Source organism: Ovis aries, unplaced genomic scaffold (assembly GCF_016772045.2).
Source record: "Ovis aries strain OAR_USU_Benz2616 breed Rambouillet unplaced genomic scaffold, ARS-UI_Ramb_v3.0 scaffold_111, whole genome shotgun sequence".
Lineage (NCBI taxonomy): Eukaryota > Metazoa > Chordata > Mammalia > Artiodactyla > Bovidae > Ovis > Ovis aries.
In genome coordinates, this window is record NW_024599728.1 from 241,403 (window position 1) to 263,333 (window position 21,931).

Here is a 21,931-nt window from a genome sequence, read left to right on the forward strand (position 1 = left end):
CTGCTGACGTAGACAGTAAAGGGGAAGAGTACCCCTGCTAGTCTTTAGCCAGATGTTATAGAGCCACTAGCAGTCTGCTAATGAAAGAAAGACAATGTGTCAGAGAATGGCACCAGGCCCCTCACCCACAGCATGCATTGAGATAACATTGGCAGCAGATGAGTCATCCCAGGCCATAAAATGATGGACATGAATCTTGAAGAAAGGCAGATTTCCAAGCAAATATATAGTTTCATTCACATAGATTAAGAGAACAAGGTATGAGTACAACATACTGGTTTGTCAAGTTTTTCTGAGCCTTTAGGGAAACTGACCTGAAGACAGAGCCTTGGGTAAATACATAGTACATTAGCATACCTTAAGACAAACATTTCCATAAGAAAAATGCATTGCTTAGTTCAAGGTTTGAGGAAAGTTAAATTCAGGTGGAGCCAGGAGTGGTCATGGCAACACAGAAATTTCTGAGAAACCTTTCAAATTTGTATCAAGATGGAGAAAAAAAATGCAGCACTCTTTTGTCTCCTCCGGCCTCTTAGAGAGAGAAAAAACGTCTGACACTTGCGGTCTATTTTCTCTGTCTGGAGACCCCTGGCCTTCCTGCCTGTTATCCTCTCCAGGCCTGTAGGAAGCAATACACTAGGCTGCTTGGGAAAACCGCACGGGTCTGAGCTTTATGCAAGGGGTAAAGCAGTAAAACCCTTGACCTCAAAGGCGAGGCTTTTCTGCGACCGCCATTTTAGTCGGCTCCGAGACTGCAAACAAAGAGGGCAGAATACATGGTTCCCTGCTCCGCCCAGTCCGAGTTCCCTTACCTGTGGCCCACAGCCCTGCGCTCTGCTCGCTGGATGCCAATCGACGGGGACCCAGGAGCCCACGAAACGAGCATTCCCAGCTGCAATGGCGAGCCCTGAGAGCCCTGGCCCCCGACGCGCCGCCATGTTCATCCCGCCCCAGACCCGCTCACGTGAGCCGCGCTCCTGACCAGCCGCCCAGGCTGGCCCCGCCCCCGACGCGCTCACGGTGCGCCCCACCCCACGCCCCCTTCCAGGACAGGCCCGCGGGACCGCGACTGCCTCCAGGTGAAACACAAGGACAAGCAAATCCACCCCACCGAGACAATCCAAGCTTTTTCTCAGCTGATCTGTCTATGATTTAGGGATAAAACTATGACTATAGAAAGCAAAGATGACCTAGGACAGCCATGATATTCTATAGAGCCAGACCCTGGCGGGCAGAGGCTTGAAGAGCGTCCGGGAGCTCTGTCAGGACAGCAAGCCTCTGTAGCGTAGCGGTTAGGTGCGCTGGTGAGCAGGCAGATGATGGTCTGTAAGTCAGGAGTTCAAATCCGCAGTTTAACTCTTTTGCTCTTAGGGGGCGGGGGACAGCAACAGGCGGGACTTAGACCAGAAACGTTTATTTTTATTTTAGAGGTTTATTGTTTAGCTTAGGGTTAGGGTTCGGGCAACCCCCCAACTTGTTAGGGTTCGGGTTCAGGTTAGAATTCGGGGACCCCCTCTTCTTAGAGTTCGGGGTGTTACCATTAGGGTTATAGGTTAAAGTGAGGGCTAAGAGGGTCCATAGTTCTTTATTAGCCTGCCCTGGTGGGCTGAGGCTTGAAGAATGCCTGGGAGGCTGACTCGTGGGCGCCCAGCAGCTGCCTCACACACGTAGCTTCCCTAGCCCTCTGCTCCCCAGCAGGGGGGTGTGCAGCTGGTTGGGGCCTGCCCCTGCCTGTCTGGGCTCCCGCCCACAGCCCCAGCTCAGGGGAAGCAGCCCCTGAGCCAAGACCTGCAGCAGGCACAGAGCGTGCCCCCCCCCCCGAAGCCAAGTGAACAGCATGCGGGGAAAAGAGCCTACTCCAGGGAAGAAAGGCAGCCCAGCCGCGTGAGGAAGCCCAGCCGCGTGCAGCTGCAAGCCCTGCTTGGGCGGAGCCCAGTGCGCCTTCAGTACCACAGAGAATCAGCTCTCCTTAGGGGCCCGATCTAGCAGAGTAACTGGCGGGAGGTTGCTCTGCCCTGGGCAAGCCTTGCCCAGACTTGCATCGCTGCTAGGCTTCCTGCCCAGGAAGGAGCACGCTGCGCGAGGCTTGGAGACGCCACTGGCGCCTTCCTGGCCTCAGTTCCTCTTCTGCCTTGCCTTTGCACCAAAGCCCCAGGCCTCCTTGGGGAGGGCTTAGATGCCAGTGGGTTACACACTGCCAAGGGCTCCAGCAGTGTGAGCTCTGTCAGACGGAAGGGAAGGGCAGGTGCAGGGCTCCTCCAGCGGTTGCTTGGCCGCCCAGACTCATCGCCACACGGAGAGCACCAGGCTTCCAGGGCCCCTGGCTGGGGTCTGCAGCCCTGCACACCCGGAGGCTGACTCCGTGGGCGCCCAGCAAGTGCATGACAGACGTAGGTTCCCTAGCACTCTCCTCCCCAGCAGAGACATCTGCAAGTGGTTGGGGTCTGATCCTGCCTGTCTGGGTTCCCACCCACAGCACCAACTCAGGGGAAGCAGCCCCTGAGGCAAGAACTGCTGGAGGAGCCCTGCGCCCCCGCCTGATCGGCGAGTGCACAACCAAGAGGGAAGCGAGCCCCCTCGGGGAAAGAGGAGGCAGCCCAGCCCCGTCAAGCTGAAATCCCTGCTTGCCCAGGCCAAGTGTGCCTCCAGTACAGCAGAGCTCCAGCTCTGCTCAGAGGCCTGATCTGGCAGAGTTCCTGGCGCGAGGCTTCTCTGCCATGGGCGAGCCTTGCCCAGACTTGCCTTGCTTTTACGCTCCCTCCCCAGGAAGGAGCATGCTGCGCAAGGCTGGGAGAAGCCACTGGCGCCTTCCTGGGCTCAGCTCCGCTCCTCCCTTGCCTTTGAACCTAGGCCCCAGGGGTCCTTGGGGATTGCTTAGGGCCTGGTGGATTGCACACTGCCAAGGGCTCCAGCAGTGAGAGCTCTGTGAGAGGGAAGGGAAAGGCAAGTGCAGGAATCCTCGAGCGGTTGCTGGACCGCCCAAACTCATCGCCACACGGAGAGCTCAGGCTCCCAGGGCCCCTGGCTGGGGTCTGCAGCCCGCACACCAGGAGGCTGACTCCGTGGGCGCCCAGCAAGTGCATGACAGACGTAGGTTCCTAGCACTCTCCTCCCCAGCAGAGACATGTGCCAGTGCTTCGGGCTTGATCCTGCGTGTCTGGGTACCCGCCCACAACCCCAACTCAGTGGAAACAGCCCTGAGGCAAAACCTGCTGGAGGAGCCCTGTGCCCCTGCCTGATCGGCGAGTGTACAGCCAGCAGGGAAGTGAGGCTCCTCGGGGAAGAGGAGGCAGCACAGCCCCGTCAAGCTGAAAGCCCTGCTTGCCCAGAGCTAAGTGAGCCTCCAGTACAGCAGAGCTCTAGCTCTTCTCAGAAGCCTGATCTGGCAGAGTTCCTGTCGCGAGGCTGCTCTGCCATGGGCGAGACTTGCCCAGACTTGCCTTGCTTTTAGGCACCCTCCCCAGGAAGGAGCAGGCTGCGCGAGGCTGGGAGATGCCACTGGCGCCTTCCTGGCCTCAGCTCCGCTCCTGCCTTGCCTTTGCACCTAGGCCCCAGGCGTCCTAGGGCAGGGCTTAGGGGTTGGTGGGTTGCACACTGCCAAGGGCGCCGGCAGTGAGAGCTCTGTCAGAGGGAAGGGAAGGGCACCTGCATGGCTCCTCCAGCGGTTGCTTGGCAGCCAAGACTCAGCGCCTCACGAAGAGCACCAGGCTCCCAGGGCCCCTGGCTTGGGTCTGCAGCCCTGCACACCTGGAGGCTGACTCCGTGGGCGCCCAGCAAGTGCATGACAGACGTAGGTTCCCTAGCACTCTCCTCCTCAGCACAGACATGTGCTGGTGGTTGGGCCTGATCCTGCAAGTCTGGGTCCCACCCACAGCCCCAACTCAGGGAAGCAGCCCCTGAGGCAAGACCTGCTGGAGGAGCCCTGCTACCTCGCCTGATTGGCGAGTGCACAGCCAGCAGGGAAGCGAGCCTCCTCGGGGGAAGAGGAGGCTGCCCAGCCCCTTCAAGCTGAAAGCCCTGCTTGCCTGAGCCAAGTGTGCCTCTGCCTGGGCTCCCGCCCCCAGCCCCAGCTCAGGGCAAGCAGCCCCTGAGCCAAGACCTGCAGGAGGCGCAGAGCGCCCCCGCCTGGAAGCCGTGTGAACAGCAGGGGGAGGCGAGCCTCCTCCAGGGAAGAAGAGGCAGCCCAGCCGCGTGTGGCTCTAGCCCTACTTGGCTGGGCCCCAGTGCGCCTCCAGTACGGCAGAGCTCCAGCTCTGCTCAGAGGCCCGATCTGGCATAGTTGCTGGCACGAGGATGCTCTGCTCTGGGCGAGCCTTGCCCAGACTTGCCTCGCTGATAGGCTTCCTGCCCAGGAAGGAGCAGGCTGCACGAGGCTGGGAGATGCCGCTGGCGCCTTCCTGGCGTCACCTCCGCTCCTGCCTTGCCTTTGCACCTAGGCCCCAGGAGTCCTTGGCGAGGGCTTAGGGGCCGGTGGCTTGCACACTGCCAAGGGCTCCAGCAGTGAGAGCTCTGTCAGACGGAAGGGAAGGGCAAGTACAGGGCTCCTCCAGCGGTTCCTTGGCCGACCAGACTCAGCGCCTCACGGAGAGCACCAGGCTCCCAGGGCCCCTGGCTGGGGTCTGCAGCCCCGCACACCTGGAGGCTGACTCCGTGGGCGCCCAGCAAGTGCATGACAGACGTAGGTTCCCTAGCACTCTCCTCCCCAGCACAGACATGTGCTGGTGGTTCGGGCCTGATCCTGCGTGTCTGGGTTCCCGCCCACAGCCCCAACTCAGGGGAAGCAGCCCCTGAGGCAAGACCTGCTGGAGGAGCCCTGCTCCCCCGTCTGATTGGCGAGTGCACAACCAGCAGGGAAGCGAGCCTCCTCGGGGGAAGAGGAGGCAGCCCAGCCCCGTCAAGCTGAAAGCCATGCTTGCCGGAGCCAAGTGGGCCTCCAGAACAGCAGATCTCCAGCTCTGCTCAGAGGCCCGATCTGGCAGAGTTCCTGGCGCGAGGCTTCTCTGCCATGGGCGAGCCTTGCCCAGACTTGCCTTGCTTTTAGGCACCCTCCCCAGGAAGGAGCAGGCTGCGCGAGGCTGGGAGATGCCACTGGCGCATTCCTGGCCTCAGATCCGCTCCTGCCTTGCCTTTGCACCTAGGCCCCAGGCTTCCTTGGGGAGTGCTTAGGGGCTTGCGAGTTGCACACTGCCAAGGGCTCCAACAGTGAGAGCTCTGCCAGACGGAAGTGAAGGAAACCTGCAGAGCTCCTCCAGCGGTTGTTGGCCGCCCAGACTCAGCGCCTCACGAAGAGCACCAGGCTCCCAGGGCCCCTGGCTGGGGTCTGCAGCCGCGCACACCCGGAGGCTGACTCCGTGGGAGCCCAGCAAGTGCATGACAGACGTAGGTTTCCTAGCACTTTCCTCCCCAGCAGAGACATGTGCTGGTGGTTCGGGCCTGATCCTGCGTGTCTGGGTCCCGCCACAGCCCCAACTCAGGGAAGCAGCCCCTGAGGCAAAACCTGCTGGAGGAGCCCTGAGCCCCGCCTGATTGGCGAGTGCACAGCCAGCAGGGAAGCGAGGCTCCTCGGGGAAGAGGAGGCAGCCCAGCCTCAAGCTGAAAGCCCTGGCTCTGCTCAGAGGCCCGATCTGGCAGAGTTCCTGTCGCGAGGCTGCTCTGCCCTGGGCGAGCCTTGCCCAGACTTGCCTTGCTTTTAGGCACCCTCCCCAGGAAGGAGCAGGCTGCGCGAGGTTGGGAGATGCCACTGGCGCCTTCCTGTCCTCAGCTCCGCTCCTGCCTTGCCTTTGCACCTAGGCCCCAGGCGTCCTTGCGGAGGACTTAGGGGCCGGTGGCTTGCACACTGCCAAGGGCTCCAGCAGGAGAGCTCTGTCAGAGGGAAGGAAAGGCAAGTGCAGGGATCCTCGAGCGGTTGCTGGGCCGCCCAGACTCATCGCCACACGGAGAGCACCAGGCTCCCAGGGCCCCTGGCTGGGGTCTGCAGCCCCGCACACCTGGAGGCTGACTCCTGGGCGCCCAGCAAGTGCATGACAGACGTAGGTTCCTAGCACTCTCCTCCCCAGCACAGACATGTGAGGTGGTTGGGGCCTGATCCTGCAAGTCTGGGTCGCCCACAGCCCCAACTCAGGAAGCAGCCCTGAGGCAAGACCTGCTGGAGGAGCCCTGCTACCCCGCCTGATTGGCGAGTGCAGAGCCAGCAGGGAAGCGAGCCTCCTCAGGGGAAGAGGAGGCAGCCCAGCCCTTCAAGCTGAAAGCCCTCTTGCCCGAGCCAAGTGTGCCTCCAGTAGAGCAGGCTCCAGCTCTGCTCAGAGGCCCGATCTGGCAGAGTTCTGGCGCGAGGCTGCTCTGCCGTGGGCGAGCCTTGCCCAGACTTGCCTTGCTTTTAGGCACCCTACCCAGGAAGGAGCATGCTGGACGAGGCTGGGAGATGCCACTGGCGGCTTCCTGGCCTCAGCTCCGCTCCTGCCTTGCCTTTGCACCTAGGCCCCAGGCGTCCTTTGGAAGGGTTTAGGGGCCGGTGGCTTGCACACTGCCAAGGGCTCCAGCAGGAAGAGCTCTGGGTGAGGGAAGGGAAGGGCTAGTGCAGGGCTTCTCAAGCGTTTGCTTCGCCGCCCAGACTCAGCGCCGCACGGAGTGCACCAGGCTCCCAGGGCCCCTTGCTGGGGTCTGCAGGCCCGCACACCCGGAGGCTGACTCCCTGGGCGCCCAGCAGCTGCCTCACACACGTAGCTTCCCTAGCGCTCTCCTCCCCAGCAGAGACGTGTGCAGCTGGTTGGGGCCTGCCCCTGCGTGCCTGGGCTCCCGCCCACAGCCCCAGCTCAGGGCAAGCAGCCCCTGAGCCAAGACCTGCAGGAGGCGCAGAGTGCCCCCACCTGGAAGCCGAGTGAACAGCTGGCGGGGAGGCGAGCCTCCTCGAGGGAAGAAGAGGCAGCCCAGCCTCGTTTGGCTCAAGCCCTACTTGGCTGGAGCCGAGTGCGCCTCCAGGACGGCAGAGCTCCAGCTCTGCTCAGAGGCCCGATCTGGCAGAGTTGCTGGCGCGAGGCTGCTCTGCCCTGGGCGAGCCTTGCCCAGACTTGCCTCGCTGCTAGACTTCCTGCCCAGGAAGGAGCAGGCTGCGCGAGGCTGGGAGACGCCACTGGCGCCTTCCTGACCTCAGCTCCGCTCCTGCCTTGCCTTTGCACCTAGGCCCCAGGCGTCCTTGCGGAGGGCTTAGGGGATGGTGGCTTGCACACTGCCAAGGGCTCCAGCAGGAAGAGCTCTCTGCGAGGGCAGTATGGGCTAGTGCAGGGCTCCTCCAGCGGTTGCTTGGCTGCCCAGACTCAGCGCCGCACGGAGTGCACCAGGCTCCCAGGCACCCTGGCTGGGGTCTGCAGCCCTGCGCACCCGGAGGCTGACTCCCTGGGCGCCCAGCAGCTGCCTCACACACGTAGCTTCCCTAGCGCTCTCCTCCCCAGCAGAGACGTGTGCAGCTGGTTGGGGCCTGCCCCTGCGTGCCTGGGCTCCCTCCTACAGCCCCAGCTCAGGGCAAGCAGCCCCTGAGCCAAGACTTGCAGGAGGCGCAGAGCGCCCTCACCTGGAAGCCGAGTGAACAGCTGGCGGGGAGGCGAGCCTCCTCGAGGGAAGAAGAGGCAGCCCAGCCTCGTTTGGCTCAAGCCCTACTTGGCTGGAGCCGAGTGCGCCTCCAGGACGGCAGAGCTCCAGCTCTGCTCAGAGGCTCGATCTGGCAGAGTTGCTGGCGCGAGGCTGCTCTGCCCTGGGCGAGCCTTGCCCAGACTTGCCTCGCTGCTAGGTTTCCTGCCCTGGACTTAGCAGGCTTCGCGAGGCTGGGGAACGCCACTGGCGCCTTCCTGGCCTCAGCTCCGCTCCTGCCTTGCCTTTACACCAAGGCCCCAGGCGTCCTTACGGAAGGCTTAGGGGCTGGTGGGTTACACACTGTCAAGGGCAACGACAGTGAGAGCTCTGTCAGAGGGAAGGGAAGGACACCTGCAGGGCTCCTCCAGCGGTTGCTTGGCCGCCAAGACTCAGCGCCTCACGAAGAGCACCAGGCTCCCAGGGCCCCTGGCTGGGGTCTGCAGCCCCGCACACCCGGAGGCTGACTCCTGGGCGCCCAGCAGCTGCCTCACACACGTAGGTTCCCTAGCGCTCTCCTCCCCAGCACAGACATGCAGCTGGTTGGGGCCTGCTCCTGAGGGCAAGAGAGCTCTGCTGAGGAGCCTCCTGCTCCCGCCTGCTTGGCGAGTGCACAGCTCCAGCAGGGAAGCTGAGGGCGCCCTCGGGGGCAGAGAGGAGGCAGCCCAGCCCCGTCAAGTGGAAAGCCTAGCTGCGCGGAGCCGAGTGAGCCGCCAGTAAGGCAGAGCTCCAGCTCTGCTCAGAGGCCCGATCTGGCAGAGTTCCTGTCGCGAGGCTGCTCTGCCATGGGCGAGCCTTGCCCAGACTTGCCTTGCTTTTAGGCACCCTCCCAAGGAAGGAGCAGGCTGCGCGAGGCTGGGAGATGCCACTGGCGTCTTTCTGGCCTCAGCTCCGCTCCTTCCTTGCCTTTGCTCTTAGGCCCCAGGGGTCCTTGGGGAGTGCTTAGGGCCTTGTGGGTTGCACACTGCCAAGGGGGCCGGCAGTAAGAGCTCTGTCAGAGGCAAGGGAAGGGCACCTGCATGGCTCCTCCAGCGGTTGCTTGGCCGCCCAGACTCAGCACCGCACGGAGAGCACCAGGCTCCCAGGGCCATGGCTGGGTTCTGCAGCCCCGAAACCCGGAAGCTGACTCCGTGGGCGCCCAGCAAGTGCATGACAGACGTAGATTCCCTAGCACTCTCCTCCCCAGCAGAGACATGTGCCGCAGTTTCGGGCCTGATCCTGTGCGTCTGGGTACCCGCCCACAGCCCTAACTCAGGGGAAACACCCCCTGAGGCAAGACCTGCTGGAGGAGCCCTGTGCCCCCACCTGATGGGCAAGTGCACAGACAGCAGGGAAGTGAGGCTCCTCGGGGTAGAGGAGGCAGCACAGCCCCGTCAAGCTGAGAGCCCTGCTTGCCCGGAGCTAAGTGAGTCTCCAGTACAGCAGAGCTCTATCACTTCTCAGAAGCCCGATCTGGCAGACTTCCTGGCGCGAGGCTGCTCTGGTTAGGGCGAGCCTTGCCCAGACTTGCCTTGCTTTTAGGCACCCTCCCCAGGAAGGAGCAGGCTGCGCGAGGTTGGGAGATGCCACTGGCGCCTTCCTGGCCTCTGCTCCGCTCCTGCCTTGCCTTTGCAGCTAGGCCCCAGGCGTCCTTGGGGAGGGCTTAGGGGCTGGTGGGTTGCACACTGCCAAGGGCTCCAGCAGTGAGATCTCTGTCAGACGGAAGGGAAGGGCGGCTGCAGGGCTCCTCCAGCGGTTGCTTGGCCGCCCAGACTCAGGGCCACACGGAGAGCCCCAGGCTCCCAGGGCCCCTGGCTGGGGTCTGCAGCCCCGCACACCTGGAGGCTGACTCCGTGGGCGCCCAGCAAGTGCATGACAGACGAAGGTTCCCTAGCACTCTCCTCCCCAGCACAGACATGTGCCGGTGGTTGGGCCTCCCCTCCGTGCCTGGGCTCCGGCCCACAGCCCCAGCTCAGGGCAAGCATCCCCTGAGCCAAGACCAGCCGGAGGCGCAGAGCTCCCAGCATTGAAACCGAGTGATCAGCATGAGGGAGGCGAGCCTCCTCGAGGGAAGTAGAGGCAGCCCAGCCGAGTGCGGCTCAAGCCCTGCTTGGCTGGATCCGAGCGGGCCTCCAGTATGGCAGAGCTCCAGCTCTGCTCAGAGGCCTCATGTGGCAGAGTTGCTGGCGCGAGGCTGCTCTACCCTGGGCGAGCCTTGCCCAGACTTGCCTCACTGCTAGGCTTCCTGCCCAGGAACGAGCAGGCTGCGTGAGCCTGGGAGACGCCACTGGCGCCTTCCTGACCTCAGCTCCGCATCTGCCTTGCCTATGAACCTAGACCCCAGGCGTCCGTGGGTAGTGCTTAGGGGCCGGTGGCTTGCATACTGCCAAGGGCTCAGGCAGGGAGAGCTCTGTGAGAGGGAAGGAAGGGCAAGTGCAGGGCTCCTTCAGCGGTTGCTTGGTCGCCCAGACTCAGCGCCGCACGAAGAACCGCACCTCCCAGGGCCACTGGCTGGGGTCTCCAGCCCGGCATACCTGGAGGCTGACTCCGTGGGTGCCCATCAGCTGCCTCTGACACGTCGTTCCCTTGCGCTCTCCTCCCCAGCAGAGACGTGTGCAGCAGTTTGGGGTATGACCCTGCTTGTCTTGACTCCCGCCCACAGCCCCAGCTCAGGGCAAGCAGCCCCTGAGCCAAGACCTGCAGGAGGCACAGAGCTTCCGCGCCTGGAAGCCGAACGAAGAGCATTCAAGGTGGCGAGCCTCCTCGAGGGTAGAAGAGGCAGCCCAGCCGCGTGTGGCTCACTCCCTGCTTGGCTGGATCCGAGCGCGCCTCCAGTATGGCAGAACTCCAGCTCTGCTCAGCGGCCCGATCTGGCAGAGTTCCTGGTCTGAGGCTGCTCTGCCCTGGCCGAGCCTTGCCCTGACTTGCCTGGCTGCTAGGCTTCCTGCCATGGAAGGAGCAGGCTCCTTGAGGCTGGGAGATGCCACTGTTGCCTTCCTGGCCTCAGCTCTGCTCCTGCCTTGCCTTTGCACCAGGCGTCCTTGGGGATGGCTTAGGGGCCGGTGGGTTGCACACTGCCAAGGGCTCCAGCAGGAAGAGCTCTGTCAGAGGGAAGGGAAGGGCAAGTGCAGGTCTCCTCCAGCGGTTGCTTGACCGCCCAGACTCAGCGCCGCACGGTGAGCACCAGGCTCCTTAGGCCCCTGGGGGGCTCTGGAGCCCCGCACACCTCGAGTCTGACTCCGTCGGCGCCCAGTAGCTGCCTCACACACGTAGGTTCCCTAGCGCTCTCCTCTCCAGCAGAGACGTGTGCAGGTGTTTGGGTCCTGCACCTGTGTGTCTGGGCTCCCGCCCACAGCCCCAGCTCAGGGGAAGCAGCCCCTGATCCTAGACCAGAATGAGGGGCAGGGAGCCGGCGCCTGGAAGCCGAGTGAACAGCATGCGGGAATCGAGCTTCCTAGGGGGAAGACGAAGCAGCCCAGCCGCCTTAGGCTGCAAGCCCTTCTTCGGTGGAGTCGAGTGCGCCTCCAGGATGGCAGAGCTCCAGCTCTGCTCAGAGGCCCGATCTGGCAGAGTTCCTGGCGCGAGGCTACTCTGCCCTGGGCGAACCCTGCCCAGACTTGCCTCGCTGCTAGGCTTCCTACCCAGGAAGGAGCAGCCTTTGCGAAGTTGGGTGACGCTACTGGCGCCTTCCTGGCCTCAGCTCCACTCCTGCATTGCCTTTGCACCTAGGCCCCAGGCGTCCTTTGGGAGGCCTTAGGGGCCGGTGGGTTCCACACTGCCAAGGGCTCCCATAGTGAGAGGTCTGTTCAAGGGAAGGGATGGGTATATTTGGAGTACAATCCTGTATCAGATGTGAGGCCCACACCTTCACCCTGAATGCTCACTCTGAACCCTCACCCCGAACCCTTACCCTCACCCACACCCTCACCCTGAACCCTCACCCTCTCCCTGAACCCTCACCCTCACCCTCCCTGAATCCTCACCTCATCCTGAATCCTAACCTCACCCTGAACCCTCACCCTTAATCCTTACCTCACCCTCATCCTGAACCCTCACACCTCACCCCTCACCCTAACAAGTTTGGAGGGCTGTTCCACGAACTCTAACCTTTACCCTACCCTAACCCAACCCCCATCCACATCCTAACCCTAACCCACATCATAGTCACGCCCTCAGCCCTATACTTACCCTTGAAGTACCTACCCGCATCTTCTTCATTTTTGACACTTCCCATGCATAACAAAAGACGAGGTTGTAAGGTTTCAAACATGGATCCAAGACCCATTATCCACATAAAAGGGATATAAATACTATTTAAATCTCTTGCATCACCAAAATACCTCTCCACCACTTATCCAGTCGCCATTGATGGATCACATCTATCTCATACATTTTATAACTTAGCAATCAAATACGCACCAGGACTCTGGGTAATTATAGAGACAAGATTTATTTATACCATAAATATTTCAACAAATTCCACTTTCTACGATGAGTTCAATCTTCACAAAAGTAGGATGAACAGCACCTGTTTCCACTAGGATCCATAGAGCGTGAAAATCTTAATGATGACCACCAGAAAGGTCAGCACGGTTGATATCACAGATTTTTCAGTGTTCCAATACAAGTTCTACCCAAATCCATAAAGAAAGACATACGCATAGGAAACTACAAATTGAAAGCAAGTCTATTGAGATAAATATTGGACATCAATTGTATGAATCTTTAAGGCATAACTGCAGACATTCTTCAGACATTCTTCAAATTCATAGAATGACAACAAAGTATGGCTACGTACAATCCATTCGGTTTTATAAGCCACTCATGAATAACCTCACAAGCCATTTGAAACCAGATGACAATTTCAAATAGCTTTGATCTACAAACAAGGCTGTAAGACAGAAAGTTAAAATCGAAATACATGAAGTAAATCCTCAATAGATATGAAAACATCCCATGGTAGTGAAGTCAATTAGCATTAGTTATTAGGGCTTTCATGCACAGACTCATCTCTGATCGATGTGATCCCAATTCATATTTGGCAAAAAATACGAAAGCTGATCTTAACAGTCATATTATTTTTCTTTGTACCCCTAAAAAGAAAAATGAACATGAAAAACTAAATTAAGCTTGGAGGCTCACATTTCCCAATCGGTATACAAAGCAACAGCATGTCAAACTTTCTAATTCACATATGCATTTAAATGAAATTGGATGAAATACCCCTAAATAAACACATACTTCTATGCCCAATGTTTCACAAGGCAGAAAACGCTCAATGAATGAAACTGAGAGGGTAACAGCCAGGAAGGCCAGGGGTCTCCAAAGGGAGGAAATGGGGTGCAAGTGTCAGACAGTTGTTATCTGTCACTTCCGAGGCAGGAGGAAACAAGCTGTTATCTTTTTTCCCCTTCTTGATACAAATTTAAACAGAGATTTTCTCTTACAATTCTGTGTTGCTATAATGACACCTGGTTCCGCCTGAACTTCACTTTTCTCATACTTTGAGCTGACCAAGGCATTTTTCTCATGGAAAGGTTTGCCTTAAGCTATGTGAATGTACTATGTATTTACCCTAGACTCTATCTTCAAGTAGGTTCTGCCTAAAGGCTCAGAACTGACTTGACAAACCAATATGCTTTACTCATACATGGCTCTCCTGATCTATGTGAGTGAAGCTATCCATTTGCTCATATCAATCGTTTTATGGCCCAGGATGACTCACCTGGTGCCACGGTCATCTCCATATATCTTGTGGGTGAGGGGTCTGCTGCCATTCCTTTCTCTAATGAGTAGACTGCTAGTAGCTAGATAACATCCAGCCAAAGATGAGTAGGGGGGCACTCTTTCTGCCCCCTTCTGATGTCTATGTCAGAAGCTTTCTCTCTTTATACTTTAATAAAACGTTGGGACACAAAAGCTCTGACTGATCAAGCCTCATCACTGGCCCCGGGTTGAATTCTTCCTCTAAGGAGCCCAAGAATTCAAGCATCTTTCATGGTTAGACAACAACCTTTCCAAACAATGGTCTTTTCAAAAAAAAATGATGATAAGTGATGAGTATGCATATGTCTACGAATGAAATGGGACCTATATGTCAAACCACATAAAAATATATCTTCCCTCAACATACATATAACACAACCAGGCCTTCACATGCATCGATTCTCCAACTATCAAGTCATACAAATATGGATGTAAAATATCACAATACATTCCAAAGTTTAAAAGTGATGGATATTGACTTTCGCCCGCTGGTGCTTCTTTTTATGTCATCTCCATTATATTAGCTATGACAACGAATCATGTGCTGTGCGAAGTCACTTACATTGTGTCCAACTCCTTGGGATCATATGGACTAGGCCCCACCAGGCTCCTCTCTCCATGAGATTCTCTAGGCAAAGATACTGGAGGGGTTGCCATGCTCTCCCTCAGGAGATCTTCCTGCCCCAGGGATGGAATCCATACCTCCCATGTCTCCTGCATGGGTATGTTCTGCATGTTCTTTACCACTAGAACCACCTGGGAAGCCCCAAGACACATGAACATCAGTGGATTTGGGGATCCACGGGGCATATACAGAACCATTCCTCCAACAAAACTGAAGAATGACTTTAAAATCTCAAACAAAACATGAGTATATGTGTTCACAAACTTCATGGAGCAAGGGTTTCTTCGATCTGAAAACTGGCATCGATGAAGGACTGTGTGAAGAATACTTCAAAGTCTATTTGGCAAACACAGCCTACGTTGGCTATATTTAGTCCTCAGTTGAATGGAATGTCATGAGTACTGGTCATTTCAAATAAGTAGCCTATGACGCTGTTTACACTTATTGGGACGCGTGGTATACCACATTCACACATTTCAGTAGCATTGGTGCAAAACGATCCATTTCTCAGGGAAGCTTCTACATGGACTCCTGGGATCAGAGCTCTAACTCATACACACATACTTTTCCTTTTAAAATGATCCTGCATGATAAGCAAACAAAACACTGGATGAACACCTAGACGGTGAGCTCTGTACTAAATGATTTTAAAGCCAGTAGATGGAATGAGCTGATGAGGAAGACTACAAACGAGTCATCTTCTTCAACTTGGTCAAACTGCTCATAGTCATACAAGTGAATGAAAAGTTGAGCCTGTTGTCATTAAATCTGTTTAAAAGAAATAGAATAATAAAACAAATTAGTAAATCTTATTTTCTTAATAAACATTGTATTATTTCTGCACAGCTTTGTTACTGGCATGAATAGAATATCTACAATAATAACTTGTCACAGTGAAATGGATTCACATTCGATATCGATTCACATCTATAATTGATGCCATAGCTGTTTGATACTATTGCTTGAATGAATGCAACTTATGTGACTTCACAAACTACAAACACGACTAACATAATAGGTATTAAAAACCTTGAGTGACATGAGCGTGAAGACTTAGTAGAGTTGCTCTCAAGAATAATGATACTATTATTCGCTCTAGCCATAGTACTGGAATCTGTACATTAACACCCCTGCAAAACAAAAGGAAAGGATAGAATAATAATAAAGGAACTTCATAACTATATTCCTACTGTAAACATTCAACACTATGTTTTCTTTTAAACTGACTTTCATATTTGGTCTACTGTAACCTCTTCTGTGTTCATTTTATGCTAAACTTATTGCTAACAGTAAAATTACCATACGAGCTCTAATTAATTTTTTTTTACTTGCAAAGCTACTGATAGAACCAAAGGCCAATATCTACATCAAACAGGAGAAACGGAATGGAAACTGTAAACAATTTTATGGAAGAACATTTCCGTGCTCCCATTCAGTCAAATGGGCATTCAAAAGGATGTGATTTTTCTGAAAGTTTATTTCAGAAACTTGGAATTGGATGACTGCAAACAATAAAACTAACAATATATTGATACATAATATTAATAATATACAGTGGGTCATTCTTTTTTATTCTGCCACAGCTAACAGACAGAAAGTCAGTTGTCATAACTACTACTAACATAAGACCCTCACCGATAAGTGAAGATATATAGGAAAATCCATAATAGCTCTAAAAACCATCAAAGATAAAATGGTAATTAAAAAATACACTGACAGTTTAGCTGGTATAAGAAACAGGATGATTATGAAAGCAAAGCCAACAATCATGGATAGGCCATGGAAGCCCGTGGCTGTCACCAGTGTTGACTTATATCCTTCATCTGAGGTTGTTAAAAGCGCTTGGTAAAATCCAGAGGTTTGCAGCAGTGGTAACCTCCTGAACAGACTGAAATAAAAGGGTTTCCAGAATATCCTGATGATTTCCATCTACTAGGCTGTGATGAGCTCAAGCAATGCATACTCCAGAGGACAGAAGACAGACAGGTTGGGAACACGTCTACTGCACTTACGGAGAAAGGGAATGTTGCTGCTCAGCCTAGTACAAGTGTAGAAGCAACACCTTGGTGATTCGACCTTTAAAGACTCGATACATATGAGAACGACTGGTATGAATAAACCTTCAGAAGTGCTTTCTCAGACCTCCTCCCATCATAAGCACAAGCATAATGAAAACGCTGAGTTTTCATGGTCTCACCCAAAATAAGACTCACTTATGGCTTTGCTTTGAGAATAGTTGAACTACTCATTGTTCAAGAGAAATGATCCTTTCTTCTCTGAAGATTTGTGAATCATTCACAGGGTGTGGTGAATAAACTACTTAAGGGTCTAATACATAAAAATGCAATAGGCTAAGCACAGAGATGTTTTTCTCCCTTTCTCAAAGGATGGAACATTTTGTATTTGCACTGATTTTATGTCTTGACTTCATGTACAATTATATACTGATTTTTTAGTTGACATACAATAGGACTAAAAATATTGATATAATACTGATAACTCATGTTGGTATGTGTGGTTGTCACATAGGATTCACAGGAGATTTAAATTCACAGTTGTCAACGTAAAGGATGAATGCTATTTAGCTTCTTCGTGAATCTAGACCACGAATGAAGAGTTTTCCTCAACATATTTCACTGAGAGAAATACAAGGATGATAGGCATAATACTATGCTTCGACTCACGGATATCTAAGCATTGCTCACAATACAGATCTGATTTTCAACACCAGGGTTCTTTCAGTGTCCTTGAACAGCATTTGTTTTTCTGTATACAGAAGAAAAAACTCATGAGTATCAAACTGGTTCACATAAAACATGTGTATGAATTGTTATCTTCCTGAACCAGGGATCAAACCCACATCACTTCCCCCTCCTGCACTGGTAGGCAGATTTTTATTTATCAACTGTGCCACCTAGGAATCGACATACATTTCAAGGACCACTGCCATCAGCTTCTACTGTTCATGACCAAAGTAGGAGAAACAACATTGGAAGAAGTACTCATAAGGGTACTCATAGGAAGTACTCATAAGTCAAGGAACTGTTATACTGGGTACTCTCGTTGTTACTGGGACAAGTCAGTTCCTCCGATGATGATGGGTATAACTGAAAAATTATTACAAATGCATGGGCTGCGATGTCTACATGATAAATGTGTTCCTCTTATACTATTGCTTCAGGGATGCCTACTTCAGCATGAAGGAATGCACTTCAAGGGATGCCCGCTATTCCAGCTCAAGCAACAGATAGTGAAGTGCAGATCATTGTCCTTTGTTGAAAATAATCAGCACTTTGTCAACATAGGGAACATGCCAGAGGAACCCTTGGGATGGAACTCTAAAAACAGGTTGGGCCCTCTTTTGCCAAGCCCTGCGATAAAATACAAATCAGAAAAGAAAAATAGCATCGGTTTTGTCAGGACTTCCTCATCTTTTCTTTCTTGGTAGCAGGAAGCAGACATTGAGGCCAGAGGACTGCAGGATTTCATTGTGAACTAACGTTGGGTGGGGTGGAAGCTCATCACTCTAGTAAGAATGTGGTTCAATAAAATGGAATTTCATTCACTTCATGGACATAGAGTTCTATAATCCTTCATTAAGGAATTCAATAAGCTATATTTCCTTACACCTTCACAATCTCTTGGTTTACGAGAACATCAATTGCTAGTCCAGCACTTATACAATGAGTGTTACAGGTAGTATGAATGTATAAATGATGATGAGCAATGACAGGAAGTTTATTTAATCTCTGTTTGAATTCTTGATTTTTATATAATTTTTTATAATATCCTTACAGATGTGAATATTTTACTGACATGTATAAATACACGTTGAGTAGTGCTATGATAACTCATAGTGTTGGCACAATAAATATCATGGTTACTATGTGCTTTCATATATTCCTTTTGAGATTCTCTTCCATTATACATTATCATAAGATATTTAATAGTTTCCTAAACTGTACAGTAGGTCCTTGCGGCTTCTTTTATATATAGTAATGTACTTGTTAATAATTCAAACAAAAACTGGTACACAAATATTCATAGTGACATTCACAATAGCTCAAAGGTAGAACTCATTCAAGTGTCCGTTGGTGGGAGACTGAATATGCAACACAAGGTATATTCAGAAGCTTGAACGGTATTCCACCATACGAAAAGTACATTAAATGGTGCTGCCACTCTGCAAGACATTACAGAAATGACTCCAAAACAAACACATGGAATAAATACATAGTTCGATTCCAATTCAAGCTATGTACCCAAAAGGATTGGGAAAGGGGCTGAAAAATGGATACTTCTTCCGTCATACTCACAACAGCATGATTCACACTGGCAAACAAACAGAAGTGATCTAAGTGTCCATGGCAGCCAATTCCATAAACAAACTGTGGTATACACACAATGGAATCTGATTCGGCCCTTCAAAGTCAGTAATTCTGACAATGCGACAATGTGGACAAACCTTATGGTCATTAGATCATGTGAAATAAACCAGACCAAGAAAAGACAAACGTTCTGTGATTCCACTCATATGAGATATCCAAACAAGTCAAATCTGTCAGAAATAGCAGAGTGATTCCGACCGATCGAAAAGAGTTCATGTTTCATGGACCTCAGTTTCCCTTGGAAAACTGACTTCCCGTGATATCTCCAAAACCAATTAGACAAATAATTGGAAGCTATATCCAGTCAAATGAATGTAGACATAATGTTATATACAGTGTACACCAAACTCACTCAAACTTCTTAACAGACAAAAGGCAAAACTGTATCTATGGTACCTCAGCTTAGCTTAAAACTGTATCTACGGTACCTCACTTCTGCTTATAAAATTTAACAACAACAACAACAACACACTAAAGTCTATCCAAAAAGGATATAAAACATATATAACATTAACTTTAAAGAATTAGACATTTAAACTGTGAAAACCTTATTCACAAAACTTAAACACAAGCCACAGGAAAATATATTTATAAAATACATATCTGATAAAGGATTGTACTCCAAATATACCAAAAAATCTAGAACAATCTCATAAAAATGTATACACCTAAACACCTGGCCTACAAAAATATAAAGATAGTAAATAAGCCTATCAAAAAGACTCAAAATCACATATCATTAGGAAATTACAAACTAAAATAACAGTGAGGTAGCACTGCACACCTATTAGATCCAGTAAACTCAAAAAAAAAAAAAAACGGGGTAGGGCACAACTTCTCCGGTGGCTCAGTGGTAAAGAATCTGCCTGACAATGCAAGACACTCTAGTTTGATCCCTTACCCCAGAAGATCCCACATGCCACAGAGAAACATAGCTGGATTTTTCCACAGCTAAACAAAGCTCACCTGTGACCTGAATACTATATGGCTAGCACTTACTAAACAGCTTTGAAAACGTCCAGACAAAAAGTATCACATGATTATATACAACAGCTCTACTTGTAATAACTAAAAACTTTCAAATATCAGGATGTCTTCAGTAGATGACAGTGTAAACAAATGGGGATACATCCAAAGTGAAGGGGAGCAAATGCTACCACAAAATATACCACCTCAGCATGAGAATTAGTGGGACCCAATTAACTTTTTTTTTAGAGGACACATGATCATCTCTGAAACCCAAGTTCAAGACAGCTCTTCTGTGAGTCACATTTACCAGAGAAATCTCATTTCAAAGGAATCCTCTCTATATGCCAGATAGAAGGATGAGACACAGTCTTTGAAACTCTTTTTCTTTTCTATCGATAGGAAAGCTAAGCCGTAAATCTGCACAACAACCATACCCTTCCTTTCCTTTGGTTGTATTTGTAAAATATTTGTTTCTTTTTTAATTTGGCTGCGCCAGGTCAACCTTCATTGAGGTAAGCCAGATATTTAGCTACAACATGCAAATTCTCCTTTGTGGCATGGGAGATCTAGCTCTTGGATCAGGGAATGAACCTGGGCCTCCTTCTTTGGGAGTGTCCAGTCTCAGCCACTGGACCACCAGAAAGTGCCTGTTTTGTTTTCAGATGAAGATGGAATCTAAGGTGATATCTTGGGCCATTTCAGTCACTGACTCAGTTTCCTGAGTTTCTCCAAAGCACGCACAAGGTGCACATTATTAAACTGGTTTGCAAAACAAGAAAAGGTTGTCTGCTACAACACTGTATGCTTACAAATATCTAAACGGTAAATGGCATATTATTTATTTTTAATTACTATGGGGGGGGGAAAGAATGCAGGATTCATACATGTTACCACATGAATAAATATTAAAACCATCTTCAGTGAAAAAGAAATCCACATAGAAAAGGCCACCCAGAACCCTTATTCACCATGTCTGCTTTCAATCCATCAAGTTTGTCCAAATAACTGAAAATCTCAGTAACACTCTAAATAAAGAAAAAAGGATGAAGATGGAAACAAAAGATATATTCATACACTTGAACAATTGCTAAAAGTGGAAGTGGGGCGGTGGATTACATTATAATGTAGGTACCATATGATTTCCTGATTTTGGAGATTATGTGCTGGTTCTGCAGAAGGTACCCATTTTGGATAAAACACATAGAGTATTTTAGATGATGTGGCAAATGCTAGCAGTTGTTCCCATTGCTAGGCATTTTCTGTACATTTTAAATGACTGGAAAGTATACTAGGTTTCAAAACAACCATGTCAATACCACAAAAGAAATTTAGCGCAGACAGGCAGGAAACTTTCTGATACAGGCCAAGACTTACCCAGATGAAGTTCAAGGGAAGCTGGGATGCTCACTGCCCGTGAAGGAGTCCACGTGGAATGAAGAAGTAGTGTGGGAAGTCTATTAGTAACCACCATGTCTTGGGTCCTCTGGATGACCTACTGCAGGAGAAACAGATCTTACAGATAAAATGTTCCACATCACTTCACAAAAAGTTGTTAGACTACATTCAGTAAAGCTGAATCATTTTGGATTAATTTACAATCATAAAATACTACCCTTTACAGTCCAAAAATCACTTGCATTTCTATACACTAATAACAATCAGAAAAAAATATTAAGAAAATCCCACTTAAATAAAACATCTAGCAACAAACTTAATCACGAACATAAAAAACCAGTAGTCAGAAAACTAGAAGGCACTGATAAAGAAACCAAAGAAAATACAAACACACAGAAAATTATTCCACGCTCATGCACTGGAACAATGAGGAATTAAAAGGTCCATTCCAACCAAAGTCATCAACAAATACACGGACTGCAATCACAAAATAATATTCAATGGCATTTTCACAGAAATAGAAATATTCCTAATATTAGGCTGCTACTGTTGAACAGGACCTTAAACGGCCAAAAAGACTCTGAGAAAGAGGAACACAGCTGGAGGCATCTTCCTATCCCTCTTCAAACTACATCACGGAGCTGTAGTGACCACCACAGTGAGGAACTGGCAGGAACACAGACACATGGACTCCAGGAGAGAATAGAGAGCCCAGAAACGAACCCACCTGTACATGGTCAGTTCCTGAAAATCAAACCAGGAACGAGCGAAGAGGAAAGGACAGTCTTCTCAAGAAACAGTGACAGGAAAATGGCCACCTACACGGAAGAACATCAGTGTTCATCCTCTACATCATCTAACGCAAATCTAACTGAAAACCCACCGCTTTGCACACGGAGCTCTTTCCCCTGAGTCCTCTGAGATGGACCTCCAGTCAGCCCTCAGCTGGACACAGGAAACGTCTACTCCATCCTCATTTTTCGCTCTTGCAGCGCCTCCCTGCTGGTGGGCACTGAGGCAACCCTGCTCCTCTCAGCCTGGATGCAGCCCTGTTATCCAGAAGCCTGAGCCCTGATGGTCCTGAGGAGACAAAGCTCCCGCCAGCTGCTCACGGAGCAGAGTCTAAAGGCAAAGCGTCCTGCGCCCGCGGGTCAGAGGGGGCTTTGGCGCCCCTGCGGGCCACAAG

The 21,931-nt window shown here is 51.6% G+C and overlaps 1 long non-coding RNA gene across 1 annotated transcript in view; it reads right to left on the reverse strand.

Moving 5' to 3' along the window:
* The window catches only part of LOC121818464 (uncharacterized), a 70,457-nt gene that overhangs the window by 44,030 nt on the left and 4,496 nt on the right, over positions 1-21,931 (reverse strand). The window contains exons 4-6 of the long non-coding RNA XR_009599057.1: positions 21,473-21,563; positions 8,639-20,845; positions 813-7,977 (exon numbers count right to left, since the gene is read on the reverse strand). This is a non-coding gene — a long non-coding RNA (uncharacterized LOC121818464). The remainder of the gene's footprint in view (positions 1-812; positions 7,978-8,638; positions 20,846-21,472; positions 21,564-21,931) is intronic.